The sequence below is a fragment of the Anomalospiza imberbis genome, chromosome 2 (genome assembly GCF_031753505.1).
Source record: "Anomalospiza imberbis isolate Cuckoo-Finch-1a 21T00152 chromosome 2, ASM3175350v1, whole genome shotgun sequence".
Taxonomy (NCBI): domain Eukaryota; kingdom Metazoa; phylum Chordata; class Aves; order Passeriformes; family Viduidae; genus Anomalospiza; species Anomalospiza imberbis.
In genome coordinates, this window is record NC_089682.1 from 54,473,785 (window position 1) to 54,498,089 (window position 24,305).

Genomic DNA, 24,305 nt, shown 5'->3' on the forward strand with positions numbered 1-24,305 from the left:
TATGTGGCTTTAGCTTTCCCTAATCAACTGTCTTTATGTCAATCCACAAGTTTTCTAGCTTCTACTCTACCCATTCTCTCCCCAGTCTTGCTGTTGGGAGGGTGAGCAAGCAGCTGTGTGGCACTTGGTTGCTGGCAGAGGTTAAACCATGACATGAGGAAATGTTGAGGCTGCTGGACCTGTTCCTCCTTGAGAAGAGACAACTGAGAGAGGATCTCATCAGTCTATAAGTATCTGAAGGGAGGGTGTCAAAAGGACAAAGCCTGGCTCTGCTCAGTGGTTTCAAGCAAAAGGACAAGAAACAACAGGCAGAAACTAATGCACAGGAAGGAACTTACATCTAAATATAAAGAACTTCTCTACTGTGCAGGTGACCAAGCATTGGAATAGGTTGCTCAGAGAGATTATGGAGTCTGCCACTCTGGAGATATTCCAGAACCATCTGGGTGCAATCCTGTGCAATGTGCTCTAGAATGACCCTATCCAATATCAGGGATATTGGACCTGATGACCCATTTTGGTCCCTTCCAAACTCTCTGTTCTGTAGTACAACCTCTACAATTTTTTTTTCAGGTCTACTTACTAAAATGGTGAACAAACAGCTACTTGGAGAAGGTACACTGAAACTCTGATTAGCTAGTGCCTGGGAATAGCCACAGTTCTACTGTCATTAACACACCAAGATTTTCAAAGACTCATTTGTTCCCAGCAGTGTAGGTCACAGGCAAAGTATAATTTCTGTGCATCTTTAAAAAGTTGGAAATTAAATCCATGTGCAAAATAGTCAGCAAATTACAAGTTCTCATAGCTCTAAGTGCTACATTTCAATATGGTCTGGGGGGGGGAAGCTGGCAGGGGAGCGTTTATCAGTTCCCCCAAAACCCTGTTTGGAAGCAGACAAGGATATGCAATTTCTCTCCTAAAATTTGCCAACATCTTAAAACAGAAATGCATAAAAGCAACCAGTTCTCTACTGAGCATGGCACCAGGGCGCTACATCCTGGAGAGAAGTCCACATCAGTGTAACTGCTTCCACACCATGTTGACATGTGTGATAACTCATATTTTTCTGCATCTTTTGTCTTCTGTCCCAGAAAGGTTTATTAACCGAGGCAGAGAGCTAAAAGGATGCTTGGAACCAACTCAAGCCTGGAGCCAGCCTAACTACATTCGTATGGCATTGATGGTAGTAAGCTCTGTCAAACCTAAGCTGATCCCATGAGTCTTGCCCTCGCACCCAAGCAACCTGTTTTATCTACAAACTGTGTTGTCTGGGAATGAATTATTCAGCACTAATTGATTTCTTCTTTTTTTTTTTTCTTTGCCAAAGAGAAGTATCTTTTATTTACAGTTTATCTGAAGCACTGAATTTTCTGGCCAAGATATCCTACCAGATATCCTACCAGATATCCACAACTGTTTTAATTCAGTGTCATTTTATTCTTGTTTTTCATTATTTTCTTAGGATAATTTTTAAAATGAGATATTAATTAAAAAACAAAAAAAATTTGGAGGAAAAAATATTTATTTTCTGAAAAAACTAAAGCAGAAAATGTATATTCTCCAATTTAAGGGAGAGGGCTGGGGCTAAAGTATTTCAAAAATCACTTTGGTTAAAGAAACGACTAGTTTCTACTAAATGAAAAACAACCAAAAAATGCTATCCAGCTTCATTTGAAATTTAGCATCTAGAGTGAAAATGTGTGTACAACTTCAGCTCTATGCATAGGTGCATGCTCCACCAACAATAAATTGAACAGAACAGGGCACAAAGACACTGCACTAAATTGCATACTGCAGCCTCCAATTTTGTACTTTCCGATATTTATGGGTAGCTGCAGAATTGTGGGTGTGCTCATTTTTCACATGCAAATGGTCATTTGCACATCCAGATATGCCTGAAAAATTAAAGACTTGTTTGAGCACTGATGAAATACAAAACTCCATGTACTGAATAAAAACATTAAAGGCATCACAGCAAAAGGAAGGAGGAAAGGTAGAAGCATTTTGTGAGACATTTAAAATACATAAGAGAACAGCTGAAAGATGAAAATTGGCATAAGCATCTCTATGGGTCTGGATTTTTTTCCTTCTTTTTGAATAGTCTCAGAAAGAGAGACAAGACAACCTAACTCAGTTGAAAGTCTGTCCTTGGCTTCTCACATGACCTCTTAAGATGAGGATGAACACATGTGGTTGATTGAGTGAAGACCCTTAAACACATTATAGCCTTATATTAATGACAGTTCCGAAAAACAAAACACTTGGAGGAAGCATTTCAAGTGCCCCAGCATACAAGCGGCCACCACCCCATGCTGCAGCCTGGTTTTAGTTAAGGGCAGAGGCCTCCACTTACTCTCAGGGAAGCTACAAATCTGTGTTTGCTGGATTTGTTTGATTTTGGCACCCATCTCTTCTCTCACACCTCACAGGTTGTGATGAAGTGAGTGTCAGGCTCCACGAAACAAAGGCACTAGCATCCAAAAGAAGCAGGAAGGACTCCCATTGCAGTTTTGTCAAGAAATGAAGGACCAATGGAAATTTGAGGCCTCTTCCATCCCTGCTTCCCTCTCCAGCTCATTCATAACACACTCCCTCGAAATGTAAACACACACTGCCAGCCTTAGTTCCTTCCATAGATGACATGACATCAAATTGACAGAACTGTGACTGTTTGACATACAAGCTGATAACACAATGGCACTTCTGAGCAACATTCAAACAATAGGCAAGAAATGTGGCTCCTATAAATGGGTGAATTTACAGCTTGTTGTTCAAGAAATAAATAAACCATTACCCACAAAGCATCGTTTCTCTTTGAAATACGTCACCTGTCACTAAAGGTTAAATAACTGTTGACTGCTCATGTGAGGCTGGCGGGGGCTGGTTGTAGCTGTGCCACTTCTTTTAGCTCTAATGGGAACTGTGCAGTTATAACCCTCCTGCTTTAAGGAACATGACAAAAGTGACTGTCAGCACTGGGAAATGGATCACCTACTACATGCCTGTTATCGGTGCATTGTTATGATTTTATGGAGGAAACAGGTCAAAATACAGTGGGCAGCAATCAGCATGAAATAACGGGCCAACTGCTGTGACTGACAGGACAAAATGTAAGAGACATGGGCTTCAGATTTGGGAGCCAACTCATGGGAAAAGCAAAGACCTCTTCTCTCTAAGGTATAGTCATGTCATTGATCATGAACTAGGGACAACCACCCACCAACTCTGGTGCCCAGGATACATTAGGGAATTGGGAAGGAAGGTTCATAGCTCAGACAACCTGGTAAAGGGAGCAGGGGCAGGTGAGTGTAAACATGAAGAGCACTAGAAAGCTCACCAGTGAAGATTAAAACCCTTGGCCACTCAAGGAGATGGTATCCTGTCTTTTTTTCTCAAGGTAGTAAAAAAACTATTCCTAAAGTGTCACATGAGGTCACTTCTCTCCCTTTCCTGCTAGCTCTGGAAATAAAAGATCAGCTTAAACCCCTGAACCACACAAAGGAGATGACAGTAGGGCAAGAAGCTTACTGATGGAATGGCAGTCTTCAGAAAACACACCAGGCATCCATCCAAACAGCTGAAAAAGTACATGCTTCTAGAAATAAGGATTCATGCGAACTTGGAAGCCTGCCATTTCTCACAGAGTCTCACGAGGACAAGGAAGTGGGCACAAATCACTTGTAAAGTCCTTCAGGCATTGGTGAGAAGTGATGGTAACCTTGTCAGACAGGTGAAGTTGCTTGCCTTCTCCCTTCTAGAGGAAGGAGATGTGGATTTTCAAATGAGAAGATATTTTTACATAAGGGAAGATATTTTATATACTTGATATGGGAAGAGATTTATTCCTAGACAGCCACACAAATCCCATGAGGCATGAGTACACATGTCCTGCAGAAGTCCTCTCACCCTATAGCTGGCTCACAGGGCTCAGTCACCTGCCTCCCCAAAACTCTCCCTGAAAATAAAAGACATCAGGGAGAGTTACAGCCTCTTCTCTCAGCTGGATAATCATTAGTCCGAAAACATGACAAAGTGGTCCATTACTGATTTTCTGTAATACCTGTGATATTACCCTTTCAGGCTGAGAAACAATCAGAAATTATTTTTCTGCCAAAGCTCAACACCATTATGGTTTGTGTCTCAGCAAGAGCTCCCTTCCCTCTCTGAAGGATGGGCGCACATCCCAGAGAATTACTGGCCATTCTTCATATCCACTTGAGAGGGAGTGACTGAAGCTGAGAGCCTGACCTACAGATAACCACAGATTTTTAACTGAGCCCCAAGAACATTGAAAACCAGAACTCCTTTTCAAAATTCTCTACTCAGCTGTTTTTCAGACTCAAAGAGTCCATATGGCCAATCAGCACAAAGAGCTTGCTGTGAGAGCAAAAGGATTACCAGCATCCCAGAAGCAGACAGGCATCAGTAAGAGGAATAGCACTGATATCTAACAAGTCCTGAATCCATTTACTTTTCAAAACTGTATCATCTTCTCCACTCCACCAAAACTGTAAGCAGTAAGGCTGTATTCCTGATTATACCAGGGGAAGGAAAGGAGAAATTGTTCCAGTTTGCAAAAATCACATATGCATGTTCCATTTCAAATTTTATGCCGGTTCTGAAAACTCCACGCCTGTTCTCAGCCCTGTGCCATTCCCCAGTAACCTAGGTTCAATGAAGCAGAATGAAAGCTTTCAGGGAAGAGGAGCATGATGCAAGAGGAAGAATAGTTTGTACAAATGCTACATGACCCTTTCTTACCAGGGAAAGCCAACCCTTGCCCTCAGGGTGGGTTTTCAACCTGCTAAGAGCCTGGCAGCAAGAACTGCAGACAAATGCTCCCACATAGATTTGCTACCCTTTCTATCCCATATTTTATCTAGGAATATTCCTAGCTGTAGACAGCTGTAGATAGCTGCAGTGTGGTGCTATAAAGAGTAGCACCATGTATCTCAGAAGTCTCCTGTTCTAAATAAAAAGATTGCTAGTTAATGTACCTTCCCCCATGGAGCCACATGATAGGAGAGGGGACACACAGAACAATTCTTTGTCTTAAAACTTTTATCAAAATTTGTAGTGCTCTCAAGTTCAGATAAATTTGGGAAGGACTTAAGTAATTTGCCCTTGAAGAGAAGAAATAATAAATTATTCAAGCCACAGACATCACCCAAATGTAGAGTTACAAGAACATTCTATTCTCTATCAAATTTCATGGGCCAGTGGATGTAACAGCACTGAAGTGTACATTTCAGTGCAACAAGCTGTATTCTCATAGACATTTGTTCCCTTCCTTCACAAACCCTTCCAGTACCACCCAGCTAGACAGAAACAAACATGCAAGTATTTGGCACCTTTCCTCTCACTTGACAGCCAAGAGACAATCCAGAGGCCAGTTTCCCCAGTGCCCTGACAACCCTACAGGGATGGGATATTCATTTCCATTCCCATGCCAATGACAAGCAAGTTATAAATTGCATTCAATTCTACCACCCCTTGTTTATCTACCATGACAGTCTTCTCTGGCTTTAGTGTGGCTAGGAGCCCAGAGGGCATGCATGACCTTTTTCAAGCTGTTCTAAGTTGTCATAAGCTCTTCTGCCCCCATTTTTATTTTCCATCATTTTATTCATGCCCTGCTCTTCTCCCTCTATCACTCCAACATCTCTTTATTGCAGTCCTCCTAGAACATTATCTTCTCTTGTCTCCCTGTCCATGAATTACAGCCTCTCTTTCCTCTTCTTGTTCATTTTGATGGTGTTTCTTATATTTCTGTCCTCCATTTGCTGAGCAGGACAAGCTTTTGCCCAGACATTCCACTAACCCACACCTCCTCTGACTTGCTGCAGTACTGAAAACAGATGAAAATTGGGCTCTCTTCGCTATATCCTTTCTCTCTTCTTTCATTTATCTTTGCTCCCTCACAGTTTTTACCTCTTCCAGTCTCTCTTTTCCCTTTCTGTGTTGAGGCACATCATTCTATCTGGTCCTCTTTTGATCTGCTGTTAGTTTTTGAGCTCCCTGTTTTACTCATCTTCCAATCTCCAATCAACACTCTCTGAAAATTAAGCTCAGAGATTAGTCTTTCTCAGTTGCCTCATTGCTGAGTCAAACCAAACATCACTTACATCAGAAATTTCTTTAAGGGCCACGTGGAAGAGTAGATTAAGACATCCTGCATTTCTTGCCAATGATCAAGTTTCTGAACCAGTAGAGACAGAATTATTTATAGAGACAGCTTATGGGTGTGCTGTTGAGATGATAACACTTCAGAGCCAGCCCCTCCAATATTCAAAGTGGAAATTAATAAAAAATATAGGGAAGACAGGAGTCGTGACAAATACTTTAGCTGGGATTTGGTTTCAAACAACAAGATTCAGCTAATTTTCCCTCTTAAACAGATAAAAAAAAGGGATGTCAAAATCTTTGATCTTCAGAAATACAGAAAGCTGTGTTTATGGCAAACGTGAAACTCATCTGATTCTTTGACTTCCTAGTGTCAGAGCTGTTAACTTGATGCAATAATAGCAACTCACCAGTGAGAATGCCAAGACTTGTGGATTTGTAGTTTCTCTCATTACATAGCAAGACAGAAGACTGAAATGATGCAAGGCACAGGAAGGTTTGGGATTACAATATCTCTGACAATGCTCATTGTACAGCTAGAAGGACTATTTCTCAAGCAGTAACGTGCAGATGACAAGACATTAAAAACACCATGACAAGAAAAATAAATTACTGATTCCACAGGAGATGGTGTTGGTACTGAAAGGAGGTAGTTCCACTTTTACCCAAGCAACACCAACATCCAGTACAAGATACAGGAGCATTAGGGAGCCTATTGCAGCCACCTGATTTGAGGAAACATTGGGATGCTATAAGCAGTCATGACAGATAAAAATCTGGGACCTGTGGATGAAGAGAGAACACTTCCCCCTGCTGCAGAGATGTAATTTCTATCATGCTCTGTATAGGATGGCAATGGTGAGCTTGATGGATTTAGTTTCCAGAACAGGACTGAAAATTAACAACCCTAAATCATGGGTAACAAAACTGGCTCAAGCCCAGATTTGTAAAAAATTGTTTAGTCATGGATAAAAGTATTGACTGAAGTTTTCACTAAGATTAGGTCTTCTGCAAGAATTGTGGCACCCAAAACAACGGAGGTGACTTTGCAGCTTCTCTGTGGCATTGTTTCAAACAGCTACCTCCTTAGATATTTCCTTAAAATAGAGGACAAAACCTTTTAGTCATCTAATCTTGACACTTCTGGTTGAAAACAACTAATGCATTCAATTAGTGAATGAGGAATGATAAACAAGAATGGACACATCATAAAAACCGTTTCCTAAGTTTTCTTTTGTTTAGGGTCTAAAAGGAACAGTGCCAAAAATAAAACATACCCAAGGCTAGATATTGCACCAAATTAAGAGGCTCCTCAGGATTCCTAGCAAAAGAATCGGATCACAACTCAACAGACATTTCTGAAGGCAAAAATACAGAGAAATGACAAAAAGGGAAATCAATGGGATATTGTATTACCTGGCTATAAAGTATTCAAGTAGAACAGATAGGAGCCAAGTTTTCTTCTAGAAAAACTCCAATTACTTAAGTAGAGTTATGGCAATAAAGACACCAGTTCTCTGAGGCAGAGACTATTAGAGCAGCAACAGGCTCAGCTCCCACAGTTTTCAGTGACTTGACATCACTGCAGGCACAGAGCCTTAGTTTAGCATGTCTTGACAAAAATGCCACACTGTAAACATATTTTCAAGTTACAATACCCAATTTATCTTCAACAAACGGTGTTTATTCCACAATGAAGGCAATCAAAGGGGAAGAGAAATCTAATGTAACAGCTACCTGATCAGCAAGATGGAAGTTAAACAATTTTAGTTTAAGTGCTTCTTGAAACTGCCAGTTCTAGGGTACAAGGAGAATTGAAAAACATTTTTTCATTAATTCAGAAAAGTTAAAATAAAGACAAATATTGATGAACTTTTATATACCAGTGACCAGAATATTACTCAGTTCACATTTTTTAAATGGCAATCGGAACAAAATCTAGGAGTCTTTTAGATGCACCGGGTGCTATCACTTAATCAGAAATCAGCAAGACAGCAAACACCAAACATCCCATTATGCCTGGAGTACAGCTTAGTACGTGATAACTCGAGAGTACTTTTTCCTGTATGTGCTAACAATTTGTAAAAACAAGTGATAAGGTGAAAAAGTTTTCACAAGTAGAAAGCCTTATCTATTTTAAACTGTAGAACGAGACAACTCTTCTAAGGTCTCTGATCAAGCTGGGTACACCTACAGCATAATAGATCAGTTCTGTTAACAAATAAAAGGTATCATAGATCAGAAAACTCAATTTGAACTGCCCCCACCTATATCTGCAGCCAGTATCAACTGTGACTCCTCAGGGAAGAGACCTGGGGACAGCTCAATGACAGCCTGATCAATATGCACAGGCAATAGCAAAGGGTGAGGGGAAGCAAAGGAAATGCATGGTTGATGAATGTACTCGAGTACATTCTGGTACTGCCACATAAATTAGGGGTATGCTCTCATTTACAACGCTACATTCAGATCCAGCCAACAATCCCCACCCTCCCTGTAGCACCATACAGCTAAACCATCAGGGATAGAAACAAGAGACAAATATGATTACTGCTTGCATGAGGCTACAGATGCTTCCAAGGACAAAGTTAACTTTCATTCTAGTGGGGCAGATGCCTTTGCTATGGAAGATGACTTAGGGACTCCCTGAAGGCTCGTCTTCAAAGGCAAGCTACATCCTGAGTCATAACATCCCTAAAAAAAGTACTAAGTTCCAACACAAATATGACAAAAGAAGGAAGTCAAGTGATTCCACTTAAAAAGGCTTTAAACACAAGTAATAAACCGAGTTTACAGAATCTGAACTGACCCAGAAAACTGCTCTGGTGCTGCATGTGTCTCTGCAGATAATTCCCATTTGAGACACCAAGCATAGTTTTATATGAACCAGCCACATGAGAGATGGCTTCTTCCTGATTCAGATAAACAGTTTGTGAGCCTCTGTCTTTGCCAAAGCAGAGGACAGCAGCGCACCTCAGCCAGTGTGTGGGTGAAAAACACATGGGCACCTCCCACCCAGCCAACTGCCAGTGCTTGCCCCCATCCTACACAGTTTAATACACCAGAACCAGGGCATCATGATCCTGCCCAAGGGGCATTAAACCCAAGCCTTGCTTACCAGACCATCATTCAAATGAGCCTGAACACACCATGAAATAAAGCTCTTCCTGTTCTTCAGGTGTACAAAGTTAATCCTCTACACTTGCCTCCAATAAGTTTGGAAAGAAAAGGATGAAAACACCATCCTTGGGAAAGAAAATTATCTTTTGACCTCCCAAATGTGACATTTGTTTTCAGCACTATCACACCATTGTTTTGCTTAGTAATATCCTCAGAAGCCTGTTTGATATCATTAAAGAAATTCCTGCAGCTGTAAAGACTGATGAACATTAAATATTTCTTACAATTTCTGGAAATCTTGTACCATGTCCATGACTGCACTCTAATTATCCAATTCAGAAGCAGGAAGGACACTTAGCTTATTGTGTCCAGCCAGATCTCTTGTGTGTCACTCTAACCAAGTTTTTCACAAATCAGTGAGACCAAAATTAGTCAAAGCATTTTTCTGAATAATCCCAAATACCCAATCAATTGAGAGAGTCCAAGAAGTGATGATATGCTTACCAGCAATTCTGAAACATGAACAGAAAGCTGAATTTGCTACACTTCTTGTAAAAGTTGTTTGAATCTTCACCAAAACAAGAGTGCAAAGTTGACTGAGCACTTCAGACTACCTTCGAGGTTGAGTGAATAAAAACAGGCTCAAAATACATTCAAATTTAAATAAAGACAGAATGTTTTCAAAGCTGTCATGATTTTTTTTCTCTCTCCATTACCTATAAATTGTTTACCCAATACTCCATGCATGTTATCACTGCTGACAATGTAGTCAAACACATGATACCAAAAAAGCAAATGGCTTGTTCAAGGCAGACTGTAATTGCACACAAATTGGAAATGTTGAGTTTACTTTCTCTTTTTCCTCTGACAAATCCACTGACCTGTAGATTTCCTCAACCATTTTTGTAAGCCTTTGAAGTTTTTTTGCTTTCCATTTTTGTCTAACATTTTCAAGTAATTTTTAAAAATACGGTATTTTCAAGAGAGAATACTGAATATGCATTGAAGCCTTTGGGGTTTTTTGGGGGGCTCTTATATTAGATGAGCATCTCAAAGTTCTGGGAAACTTTTAACTTTATGCACTCTTTTCACCAGTGTGTCAGGAATCTGTTCACAGTATTTCTCCCCACATCTTATTCACTTCTGAAAAGAAGACAATAAGTTATTTCTGCAGGTACTACTTTTACTGGCAGAAGATCCAAGGGAAAACGTTAATAAAATGCTGTTCCTCTTTTTCTGGGGTGTGAGACAGACAAACAAACCTTCATGACAAAGCCCTGTGATGACTAATTCCTTTTGTTGCAATAAATGCTGACAGTTCTCCACCCCCACACAGACACATACTTGATTTCATTAGATACTGCTCAGATGTGTGCTCTGAGTATTTCAGGAGATATGCATGTCCCAGTTGAAAGGCTGCATGGGAGAAGGCAGAGTATTTCAGTGACCACACGCAGCAGGGACAGCATACACGATAACATGACTGTTCCAAATACAATTGCATTATTATTAATTACTTGGTCAGCTCCAACTGACTACTGAAAAATGCATGGATAACCACTTGGCAATGCCCCATTGCTCTTCATGTACATACTCAAACCCAGACTATTACAGGGCATTTCCCATTTTATTGACAAGTGTCTCACATAAAAGGTACAAACCCAACTTGCACCTCAAAATACACACCTCACAAATCATAGCATAACGCTCATTCTAACCCGGTGATAAGAACACAGCCTACTATCCTAAATAGGTATGCAAATTTCATAGATGACCATGTCATTTGAGATTTGTCTCCTCTCTCCCCACTCTCATATTTTTCAAAGTCTGCCTTGAAACAAGTAAAAGGGATCCCATCTTTAAAGAATGAGGGCTAATCACCTTCTGACAATTAAGCTTCTTGAAGATGTCTCAAGGTGGGCAAGCAGCCTCATGAAATGGCCCATAATCACTAGCCACCACAAAACCCTTGCCTGTATTATATGAAACATGAAATAGCTGGAGATACAAGGAATTCAACTAGGAATTCAACCCATAAAGCCTTCTTTGTGCGACTGAGAAGCCTCAGAAGTGCTTTGAAAGGCTTGAAGGAAGAGAAATTATTTTAACAAAAGAGGAAAAAAAAAAAGAAAACTTGAAAGAGAACAGAAGTTCTGAAGTGTGTGGGGGTGGGAGAAGTCTTCAGTGTTAGGAACACCAAAGAGATCTCTAACTCAAAGCTACCAGAATAGCTTAAACAAGCTGAGGTGGCTGTGGCTGGATATTCTTACTTCAGCAGTGACTGTAGTTTGTTGCCCAGGGGACTGCACTGTGGATCTAACTGGACTGTGGTTTAATTGGCAGAGGGCCTAGAAGATGGCTACTCCCTGTATCCCAAAAAGATGCAGTTCAGCCTCCAGGAGGCTACAGAGTAATGCTTTCATGCCATAGCTTGCTGACAAGGAAACCGCAACCTACTGCTTGTGATGAGGCTGAGCACAGGAGAAGGCATGCAGAGAAGAAGAGGGCCTATGTTTGCTATGCATGAGCTGCCCTCCTCTGCCAGCAGAGCAGCTCCCAGATGACCATCGTGGAGCTGAGATGAGAAAGGGGCCAGCAGTCCCTCCACCGTGACAGCACCACAGCTTGAAATTCCAATTTCCTCATGCTCCCCTGGGGTAGTTTATGAGCCATTTTGGTTAGTGAACGTTGGCTCCTAAAATTAACGAGCGTGTCTGTTTTCAACATACGGTCAATTGCTGATTGTTCTGATGTGGTGAGCCAGTCTGATGAATACATACCACCCACAGATAAAGAAAGAGCTGGGCTTTCCTGCTGTGTGTTGAGGAAAGGGAAGAGGAAAAAGAAATAACAGCAAAAAACTCCAAATAATCCAAGTGCCAAAAGCACATCAGGACAGCCACACCCAAAAATGCTCTTAGGGACCAGTGCCTATGAAAAGATGTATTCTGCTGCAGCTAGGGTTTTACTGAACACTTTACTGTGGTTTTTTTTTTGTTTTTTTTTTTTTTTGTGTAGCCAACGACTAACCTGGGGTCCTATAGTCCCAGCCTTAACTGAATGTCAAATTACAGCCATGAAAAGGCATCTATCTCCTCCTCACTCATTGGAATAGGTAACAACACCAATTTGTCACACCATGCTCAACTTACCCTCTCCTACAGCAACTGCTTATGCCAATGAATTTCCCAAGGAGGTGCTCTGCATATTTGGAGGCACATATGCACATGGCCATCTCACAGTGACCACACGCACTACCTGCACAATCACATCAGAAAGCAGGTACAGCTAGTCAGCTCAAAATGTCAAGTAATAAAAGTTCTGATTTAGAATAAAATAAAAAGGCCAAACACCCCTCGCCAGTCATAAGATATGCCACCCACCAGTAAATTAAAAATTTTATGCCACTGTATACATTACATGTACATGTGTTCACCTCATGAAAAATACATGAGGATCCAAGTGACAGTAAGCGTGTTTATGAGCCCATCACCTGGGCTGACATTCCCTTTATGGTTGTAATGAAATAACACAGAAAGACAGACACACCCTGAGTCTATAACCTTCTTAAAAGAAAAAACCTTAACCCGTATTACTGAACCTCCTAACCCAAACTCTTGATGTCTCGAAAAGAAAATAAATTTCACCAGACCCAACATACTAGACAAGCCCCCTCCACTGAAAAAAGCTAAAAAAAAAAAGCTTCTGCCAACCTTGTTATAGCTCTGTCATGTACAGATCAGGCTGGGCTCACAGGAGTGAGAGGATGAACAGGAACTGGGAGCAGGAGGTAGCTGGTAAAAGAGGAGGGGAGGGAAAGCTGACAGCATGTGAGGATGGTGAAGCAGAGGAGAAACAGAAGACATGGAAAAGCTGAGAGCAAGAGGGAAAGTTAGAGGGAGGTTAGGGATCGATTGCAGAGTCTGTATTAACTCAATCACAGGGCCCTGACAATCTCTAAACAGACTGAGCTCTGCTGTCATGGTTTATGATACCAACAGAACCACTCGATTGAATTACAGTTCTTCAACTGATCACTCCCTATCAGTAATATGACTTCTCTACTCACCAGCCAGCTCTTACAAAGGGAAGCTTTGATGGCAAGGAATGCTTTCCTGACATTTTTTATCTAGAGCAAATCAGTGTAAGAGTTGAATTGCTTTCCTTGACATTTCACAGGGAGAGAAACACGGCAGGTACCACTGCCACTCCTTGATAGCAACAAAAAGGCAGAAAAGAAGGGACAAACACACTTGGATATATAATGTTCAACCCTTTGAACTAGTCACAGATGAAGGCTACTTCCAGATAAAACATACCTGCATCTTCACACCATACATCCATTCTTTTCAAGCTGTCCCACTCCTGTCCACCTTGACTGACTAAGCACTGATGCTGCCAAAAGCTGCTGCCTCTGTGCATTTGACTCAGGGGCAGAGACATGCTGGCCTTGTTATTTGGTAAGGACAGAACAGAGTGCATCATGGAAAAGCATAGGAAGCCATCACAGGCAGGACCCCATTATAAAAACAAAGGCAAATGATAGACATAGGGGTGGTAAAATGCACAGGAAGAAAAATTTGAGTAGTTTGAGACACACTTGTCTGGATGAAACATCAATCTAAAGCAATCTAAAAAAAATACAATTAAACCTTGCACTCATTCTCAAACAGGAATCAAATCTGAACTGTTACTCTGATTAGTTTTAAGATCAAAGATTAAGTATTAAACTTCCTTGCATTTCTGCCTAGCATACATGTTGCCTCACTTTTGAGTATTCAGGTTTGGGACTTTGCTTTTGAAAGCACTACAATAGGAGAAAATTTCAGAAGAGATTTGAAAAAAAAAAATCTGTCAACTCCACACACTTTTATAGGGAACTCAAATTCTTTCTAGAGAAGAGGATCAAAGCACAAGGAAAGATATTGAGTAGTCATATATCAGCACTGCAAATGCAGAATCAAACAAAATAGAGACTGCTTTACCTGCAGCAAGGACTTCAAAATGTCTGAAGTCAGCATCTCTGAATTGACAGAGTAGGGGCTATAGAGAAGGTGAGAAGTGTACTAAGCATCAGCAACTCTTCACCTTAGATAATGACCCTCGATGTTACCAGGTTGCAGAAGCTGGAACAATCCTACCATTTTTCTGATTTAATGTAAGCCAAGCCAACCCTAGGCCTTTTTAACTTATTTTGGCCCATTACCTTCCCATCCTTCCAAGTCGAATAGACATGACTTGTTAATCAGGCTGGAACACTGACCTTGCTGTATCTGTCTCCATTTCTAAGAGCTGAAAAGTGGGCAGATGGAAATATTACTTTAAAAAAAACCCCTAATGTTTATAAATGACAATTCACAAAGCCAGGGTCAGGTCTCAAGCAGTGCCACCTATCAGAGGGCAGTTCAGGCACAGGGCTCTTCTTTAGACTTGGATCTGTAACAAAGCAACTGTACCCTGAAGCAAATACATTGCTTCACTAGAAGTCAGCAGCACCTTGAGAAAGCAACACACACAGAGCTAATATATTTCTGACTTCAGTAACTATCTCTTTTTTGGAACTGCCAAGACAAGTGATGCATTGATTTTCCTACAGCTCACCCTGCATGATTGGTATCAAGGCTGTGTAGGCGTCTGGAGAAGTGTTCACAAATTTCTCTGAAAAACTGAAGACAAAGAAATCCACAACAATTCAAGATGCCAAGACCAGTACAAAAACTTCTCCTTCGGGCAGGCTCATGCTATGCAGCCAGAATTGGAACTTGGATATTACTGAAAACTCATCCAAAGACCTTTAAAGAAAGCACCTGCAATATCATCAGCGTGTACTTAGAAAGTAACTTTTGCAGAGGCAGAAATGGCAGGGCAAGAAGAATTTGCATTTTAGAACTAGACAGAGAAGCAGGCTGCAGAGACCTGAAAAGGAAAAAGACATCTATAGTTGGCTATTGAGGTCCTCGCTGCAGTATGGCACAGGTGTCACTTGGGAGGCTCATCACTGACTGCCCTTTTCCATCAAAGCTTTAGGCTGCAACTGCATTGGTGTGGCTGAACAATTGCTATCAGTTCCTGCCTTCTACACCACATCAGTGTTTTGCTCACTAGGCTTAAAAACATACACATATTTGAGACATAGCTCTGAAGATACAGACAAGAGACACAGGTGTCCCACCATGGACTGACATTTGGATCTTGCTCCAAATAACTACCCCTTTCTCCCCTTTCTTCCCCAGGGACACCTGCCTCTCACTTACAGAGTGAGCTGCCCAAGGGAAAACCCACAAATTCAGAAACTGCCACCCATACTTATTAACTAGTTCTATTAGCTATGTCCCAGAGGTACAACTACTCCTTGAACGGCATTTTGGTGAATGCCATTTTCACTGGGAAAAAATCCAGGCCCAGGGGGAGCTGCTTACAACCACCAATCTGTACATGTAGAACTCAAGTCCTGTATCTTCTAAATCAAGAGCTGTTTTTTCTACCTCACCAGCACAGCCTCCCAATGCATTCCTCCTCCCCTCCAATGCTAAGATATAGTGATTTTATAGCGGGTGCAGATGCAGAGTTTTTTTTTTTTTGCATATAAAGTTTATCATCTAATCACTCACAGAATAAAGTGCCAAGCAACATTTGAGTAATCAGACTGAATGCATAAATATCTTGTAGTTACACAGTTGTTACAGCATATAATTTCTTAGTTAGTTTTCTGCTTTTACAGCTATCCTCAGTAGTGACTTCAATCCCCTCTTAACATTAATTGATCTCTTCAGAAATTCTCAGGTGGGAGTGAAGAGGGAAACATTGTTCGTCCCACTGCAGACACCAGCAGGCACAAATGAAGGTGATGAGCAATGATTACTTCCCTGGACCCTTTGGGATTTGCCAATTTCCCACAGCCTGCTCGTGACCTCAAAGACAACAGATCCCAACCTCTGGCACTCCCACAAGTGGCCTTCTACTTTTTACACTGTGGAAGGTATCGCATATTAAAAATAGGTCCCACAGCCAGCACGTGTGCTCCTCTCCACAATGCAACAAGTGCAATTTTTCCCTTTTTCAGAAGCCCCCTTTCGAGGCCTTGCTCCCCCAGCATGGGTCACACTTACAAAATGTATGAGTCTTGCCACTGGTAGGGCAAAGTTGCTGCCTCCAGTGAGGTCTGGTGCTGTCTTCAGTTTCTGCACACAGCAGCTCAGGCTGTTACAGCACACCTGAAGAATTATTCCTCTCTCACACAAAACACAACTAGTCTAAGCCTACGCATGAATAAATAGCAAAGAATATTTCCCTATCAAATGCCACTATTTTAGTATCTACTTCCCTTTCCAATTTTGATGGAAATCCAGAAGTTGGACTTGTATAAAATGGAACATTTTAAAAACTTGAATCAGCAAAATATTTTATTTAATGCTTTCAAAAATTGAAGTTAAATGCTTACACCTTCTTGAACCAAGTATTTTGTTTCTAATTCTTGAACTAATTTCCTCATCCTACCCCAAAATAGCCATGCTTCAAGAAGGTACTGTTTTCTCAGGAAGAGTTAAATTTATTTCACTTTCTCATTGTCTTCTATATGCAAGACTCACTGGCTCCAGATTGTGTCCCCTGATGTAAGATAGTTATTTAACCGTCAATGCACCATCATTTCAACCAGAAATGAAATCATGGTTTTGGGAAACAAGGTCCAGGAATCCTGACTGTTTTGCAGGAGTGGGGGCAACAAGAACACATTTTCAATTGATATTTTCTAGACAGCTCAGCCAGTAATTCCAAATGAAGACAAATACAAACACTTATTACCAAGAAACAATCCCCTCATTCATGAGAAGTATATAGACAACACCTCCTTGACCAGTAAATATAAATTTAGCAAAGCAAGATAACAATTGGGACCCCATATACACTACTGGGGAGGTGTTCATATTGAAGTGAACAGAGATGCTCTGAACACTTTTATGTTTCAGAGGCATCTGGCTCTTTTTTAACAGGAAACGTACTTCCAATAATCTGATGGTTTAGACATCACACACTCCACTTGCCATCTAGGATATCAGCCTCATAAACCCATATTCTGAATCAGCTTTTTGTTTGGCAAAGACCCTCTTAAGCTCATCCTGTTTTCCCTGGCATTCAAAATACCAATTAAGGGACAGATGAATGAGAAAGTGGGCAAGAATGATGCAGGAATGGCCTGAAGTTGTGTCAGAGGAAGTTTAGGTTGGATATTAGGGAAAGATTCTTCACACAGAGCACGGTTGGGCACTGGAACTGGCTCCCCAAGGAAGCAGTCACAGCACAAAATGTGACCGAGTTCAAGAAGCATTTGGACAACATTTGTGTGCACATAGTATGACACTTTGTACATCTTCAGGTTTCCAATGCTGAGAAACAAGAAAATCACAAGGAGACATGAACCAGGGAGGTGGCAGCTTCGTAGTGTCCAACACACCCCCTTTCTAGTAATCTCTCAGATGTAGGCACACCTGGAATATCTAGCAGCTCTAGCAAGAGGCCCTGAAACTGCTACTAGCATCTGGCACCTACCACTGCAAGCACTTTCTCATGTGAAACAGAAGCAGCACTACCAGCCAATTCCCACTGGGAACAGACATCATGCTGTCCCCAATGGGGAAAACACACACTGATAAATTGGCTAAAAACACTGAGATATGCTGGTTCCGTGCAAAGCGCTGAAATATGAGCCACCTGCAAAATTTAAATAGGCCACATAAATAGGTCCTCATATCTCAGGCACAGCAGACACAAATAACTTACAGACCAGGCAGGGATGCTTGCTGCTGCTCTCCTTTGCCTGTTGTCCAGCAGGAACACAGACTCAAGCATGCATATTAAAACTCACAGCATTTCTGTAAAGCTGGCAGCAAGGGAGAGGGCAGCACACCTGAAGCACTCTTCACTTTCATCAGGTCGTGCTGTGCTGAAGTGGCCTGGGAGGAGCTGATTGCAATCAGAGTCTCCTGCTGAGCCAGAGGGACACCACAGAAGGCCGTATCCAGCTGGACTGGACTAAGATGTAGTAACAGTGGCCACAAAGAATGAATGCTCAAAATAAAAGGATGAATTTTGGGACAGCAGCGTGATGGATGTACCATGTATCTGTGTTCAAATCAGAAATTAGACTACATCCCAGGGCACTGTATTCATATGTAGGTAAGCATAAGCAAATGCACCTGCAGAACAGCTCTTTTATGAGTAAGGCACACTAATCAAGGGCTTCAGCCCAGGACTCCAAAAAACATTCTTTGTTATTTTTTTAAAAATCAAAGCCCCTTCATATCCCATTCAATCCATATCAGGAGAGAAACACAGTATTCACCATCAATTTTAATTGTTAGCTTTTACTGGAAGCATTCCATTTCTGTAATGAATGAATGTCTACTTAAGTGTTTTAGGGCTCAGACCTCCAGTCACATTTAGCTTAGGGAGAACTGCATTGACATTCCAAACTCACATGAGGTCAAAATAAACCGTGACTTTTTTCAGAAGACCTCTTTACTGCTCCCTTGCTCCTATAAGACAAAAAAGCCCCCCCCAAAAAAAACCCACAAAAAAAAAACAAAAACACCAACAACCAAAAAAAAGGACAAAAAAAAAAAAGGACAAGAAAACCCCTCAACAAACAAACCAACCCCAGTAAGAAAACACTAACCATCTCCTTATATCAGACCAGCTTTTAGGAACCAAGAATATTTCAGGAAAAAAAAAGTAGATATAGGTGGAAAATATACATAGTTCAAGCTTATTTCATATTCTATGCAACTTCTATGAATGGTTTCATATGCAGAAATAGCTTTAAAATTCCTTACAGATACCCTGTTACTGCTTAGTATCTCCAAGGTCTGGCTGGCACAGTGCATTACTTTGATTCATAAATGACTTGTTGTTACTTCAGAGAGCGTCTGCAAAAAGCTGTTCAGGATTTTTGACATTCCAGGTTACCAGCCTGGCAAAACAAATCTCTGTCTTTCACAAAGCCCCTTCTTCATTTGACAGAGCCCTTGAAGCCAGCAGGCAAAGACCTGAGCTAAGACTGCTGCATCCATCGTCTCCTTTCTGTCTGTTCTTCTTGTGCCTCCCTGAGAAGTTGGATCAAAGTATCCCCATGGGGACATCTCATTAAAAAGCAACTCCCTTCCTTGACCAGGTCACCAGCAGCATTACACAAGGTTGCAAGTTCTTGTCCATCAGACAATGCTTATAAATAGCACAGGGATAGTACTCTCCTTCCATTTTTAATAACAACTGCAGAAATCTTGCTGAAGGACTCCAAAAGGATGGGAAAAAGGTTGTTCTTCTAATACACTTCTCCTTTAGACACACCTGACCACATTAGGAAAAACCAGCTCAAAGACATGAAATGTAACATTAAAGAAAAGAGAAGACGCCAACAAAACCCCAAGGGAATGCTTCGAGCAGAAGAACTAATGAAGCCTCATTTTATACACATTTGCATCTCATGATTGATTGACTTCAGTGTAGAAGGAAGAGAAAGCCCCAGCTAAAACTTTGCCTGCCCTTTGGGCATTTATAACAACTAACTCCTGTGGATTTTTGCATGTATTAAGGTTTGCATTCATGCTGTGGAGTCTCCTGCATTGGGGAATTCAGAAGGCCTTAGAGGAAGCATTTTTACTTAGCTTAGCCTTTACTGCAAAGGGAGGCCATGCCAGTACAGCAGCAGAAACAAAAAAGTGCTATTAATTTGCTGACAAGTGGTAACTTGAGAGATCCTGACTCCATAGACAACTTCATCTTATGTGGGCTGGAGTGAATTGGAGTCCAGAGAAAACTTTCATTTTGTTTGGTCATGAGGCATGGAAACAAACTTTTATGACCAAATAGGTGTGTCAGATGCCCATAGGCACCATTTACACGTAAGGTTTTGCCCAAGCATTTCCTGTTGAAATAGCATTTTACACCTGAGACCAAGCTCTGATAATCCCCATGCTCTCTTCACCACATGCTCAGAGCAGCCTTGGTGGTAGGAGAAGCATCAACTCCTAATGTCTCTCAAGCAGCACAGCTGTGAGAATGGAGACACCTCAAACTAGAGCCAAATGCTGAAAACAAAGGCCCCATCAAGCTACCAAAAACTCCCAGAAGGAACCAGAAACACAGGCTTAAGCAGAGTTGCAGTTGCTACTTCTGACAAGCACAGGAAAGATTGCAAGTGCTGATCATTCATACCCACTGCAAGCACAGTGCTGCTGGGACCCGCCAAGAACCAGCAGCTCCACAGAATGTCAGCACTTCAGGCTGAGCCACCACTTCCTTGGCACACACGAGTCCCGAGCGCTCTTTGTGCCTGAAGCAATTTTACATGAGACAGCGACAAAGTAATTAAACTTTGAATCCTCTAGAAATAGAAGGCTGCACTTGTCATTACCAAGTCCCTCCTGCTAACAGGGAGCATGTTGATGATGAGCGACATCACCTGGGCTCAAGGTGACAAACCAGACTTTTCTCACAAATTAGTATCCTGCTGCACCCCACAGGAGGAAGACCCCTTTTATCCTTTAAGCACTGTGTTAAATATTAGATCATTTTCTTACTCTGAATCTTAAGCCAGTACTGCAGGTGGACAAGAGATGAGCAATGAGGTTTACATTGTAGAATTCCCAAACATTGCCACCAAACACTTGCACCCTGTAAAATGATCAGCTAGGTAATCAAAATATTGTCTGTAAAAAAGGTCTACAAGTCTGTCAAACCCTTCAAAATCCTGTCAGTCGTGCTTCTCAATTAAAAGAATCCCATCTATTTAAATCCATTTCTGTCCCTTTCTTTCAGTATGACTGTCTCAGACCCTTTATTGACCCATCAATCCCCCAAATTGTGAGGTTGCTCCACAGCACATTACAAAACCTATGACCATTTGTTTTAGCATAGCGGCAAACTTGACTAAAATTAGTGCCTGGTTTTGAGCCCAACTGTACAAATACACAGCAGACACTTCCTGCCCAGATCATGTAACCATATAAATACACATTATAAGGGAACATGGTATTACATGCTTCACAGAAGGTGAATGAGAAATATCCTATGAATTATCCAAAATCACTCAGGTAGTCTGTGAGACTACTTAGAATTGCTTTCTTCAGTTTCAGCTCAGTGCCTTGAACTTCAATCCTTGCTTAACCAGCCCTCTCAGCTCTCAAAAGAGTACCTCTACTACTACAAAAGAGCATCTCTACTACCAAGCCAGACAGTCAGTAATATCACTCTTCTACATTTTATTCCCCAGACCCTTTTTCATGTGTGTGTAGTAACTTTTCATGAGAGATTTTCCTACTTCCAAATGTTATGTGCAATATGGAGCTATGTAAAAAAAATACTGCTTGTCCTTATAAGAAAAGAGATTGATAGACAGGCAGTCCTCAAAAGCTAAACAGGTAAAAGTGGAGCCTCTACATTCTATAAGTGAAGAGCAAGACCAGCACATATAATGCAGTAAGGAAAAAAATATTAAATAATTCAGATGTTATGTCACAATTACTTATGCAAAAACAAACAGTAAAAGAATATGTGATTCAATATAGTGCATGTGAGAGAAGATGAATGTTAAGTGCTTGATATACACACACATTCTTACATCATAAATGTGAAATTAAACAAATAGCTCTGAGAGCCACAGAGCTAATGAAAACCTTTTTCATACAGCTGAAAGCCTCATGGCTGGGCAGCTTCAGTGGCTGAGAAGGTGTGAATGCTGTACAGGAAGCTTTACTTGGCACAGACAATTCTGAGTGCTTTCTCCTGGCTGAACTCTGAGGTTTAATAAACAGCTGGCCTCACACAACAATTTCTCCCTCAGTCAGGTCAAACCAAAGTGCCCCCATTTCCTATACTCGGATACTTATTTCCAGAAACCCCGTTTTCTTGACGGCCCCCGTGTCTGATAGCTGACCGGACCTAGAGCTGCAATGGGCGAGGCAAGAATATAAAGGAGCCTGCACAAAGACCTCAACTGGTTTCTCTCCTCTCCTTCCTGTATTTCAGTAGTAACAAGCAAAACTGCTGCAGATGTCACCCTAAGCCTTCCTTGCTCCAATTATGTGAACAGGAGCACACGAATCTGCATTTAGGTGCAGCCTTCATGCTCTCAAAGTTCACCAAGAGGGAACAGCAGCAGCTGGTCAGTTTAGCAGTCAGAAAGTGGCACCAGAAGGACCTGTGACTATTAGCTAGGCAGAGAAGAGCAGGCTGGGTTTGCTTTCTCCTATTCCCCAATCTGCCAGATTGCACAACTGTGTGATTAACCTTTAGTCCAGCAATCATTGGGTCTTTCAGCATCAGAAAGAACAGAAAAACCTGCTTCCAGATGTTATTGTGCTAAGTGCAATGTACACACACTGGGATTAAAGTCACAAAGAATAGTTGCTACGTTTCCTTTATTGTCTGCTTTGTAAGACATAAAAAGCAAAAATAACAGATTCCATAGCCTTAAAAGCTTTCATAAAGCAACACGCTTGTGTCTCAGAGGATTGTCAGAAAGCCTTCAGCCCAGCAGGTTTCAGCAGAGGGGTTTGCTAGCCAGACCTTCTGCACAGGGGTGGGAGTATAACCCAGCAGATGCAGCCAGCACAAAGGATTCACAGGGTACTACTCCCAATTCTTCTGTGAGCACATTTAGCAATTCATTTTACCTTTCTGTCTCGATTTCTTTATCTGTGAAATGGAAATGCTGATACTTAAGTAGAGGAATTCAAATGAAGGAGTACATTCAGGCAGGCTGTGAAGTGCAACAGTGCTGATTGTCAGAGACCCGAAAAAGCCCAAAATAGCTGCAAGAATATTTCACCTATATTCTTATTAGATGGTAGTTATTCCTGGAGGTGAGAGACACTAACAGTGTCTCTTGCAGGTTTAGTCCTGTGTTAGAGAGGTCTGAATTCAGATAAGTCTAGGCTGTCACCATAGGCTGTCACCATCAGTGACCCAAGTCCTTTATCTTACAATTTACTATTCATTTTAAGAACTAATCAGAGCATTTACCCCAAGCAATTTCAGCAGACATGCTTCTTCATAAGTCCACTACTCAAACTAGTTGCAAGCTACTTCATCCCCTGCTCTTTTTGTGCCATGACTGTTCTTCAGCTTAAATAGCTCTCTTCTCTTCCTGCTCTGACTCAGTGGATTTACACAAATCAACTCCATTCCTTCTGTTTCTTGACCTCAGCAGCCAAAGAAACATACCCTCTGTTAAGCCCTTGTTCCTACCAAGGACTTTCTCTGAATCCTGAGAGACAAAGCTATAGCAGCACTGACTCTGCCTTTCTGCCATTATAATTGTGGTACTTATGAGGCTTTTTTTCTTTTACTCAGAAGCACATGGTGTGTGCCTCAATTGTCAGAAAGAGTAAAGAAGCACATGAAACAGGTCACACAAGCGCAGTGTCCTTCGCAGAGTATGCTATAGTGCATTATTATTTCCATTGCAAAAGAGACAGCCAGAACACAGAGAATATTCCTCCTTGCATAAAAACACCACAGTAAAGATCTCCAGTGCACAGGTGCTTCAAAACCCCACCCAGGTCATGAGCTACATCCTATGGAAAGAGAGGCAAGAGTCACAGCCCTCATGTTTGAACATTGGATAAGAAGCCTAAATTACCTTCATGGTTATCCCAAGTCCCTAACATAAAAACATTTAATAGGACAGATACCCTTTAGACATTACAATTACAGGTCAGGGTAGAAGAAATAGTAAACACTGAGTTTAGGAATTATATCATGGAGAAAAAGAGAGAAGACCCATGAAGCACACATTTGCCTTCTGCACATACCTGAAGGTACCATCATGCTTACAGCAAGGTTCAACTCCAAAGCCTTCAGCTCTAGACTTGTCCTCTCCATCGTGCTTACAACAGTCACATCCCACAACATCTGCCAGCGCGTTAATGATGACTGGCACATCACATAATGAGCCCCACACACACCTGTGCAACACTGGGAAGCAGCTGGCAAGTTCCTTCACCCACCTACAATCTCTACAACCATCCATCCATTTCTCCACCAAGGGCTGGCCCCAGCCA

The 24,305-nt window shown here is 41.4% G+C and overlaps 1 protein-coding gene across 1 annotated transcript in view; it reads right to left on the reverse strand.

The window, feature by feature from the left end:
- LSAMP (limbic system associated membrane protein) overlaps positions 1-24,305 on the reverse strand; it is a 981,452-nt gene that overhangs the window by 681,306 nt on the left and 275,841 nt on the right. The gene's annotated exons all lie outside the window — the stretch shown is intronic.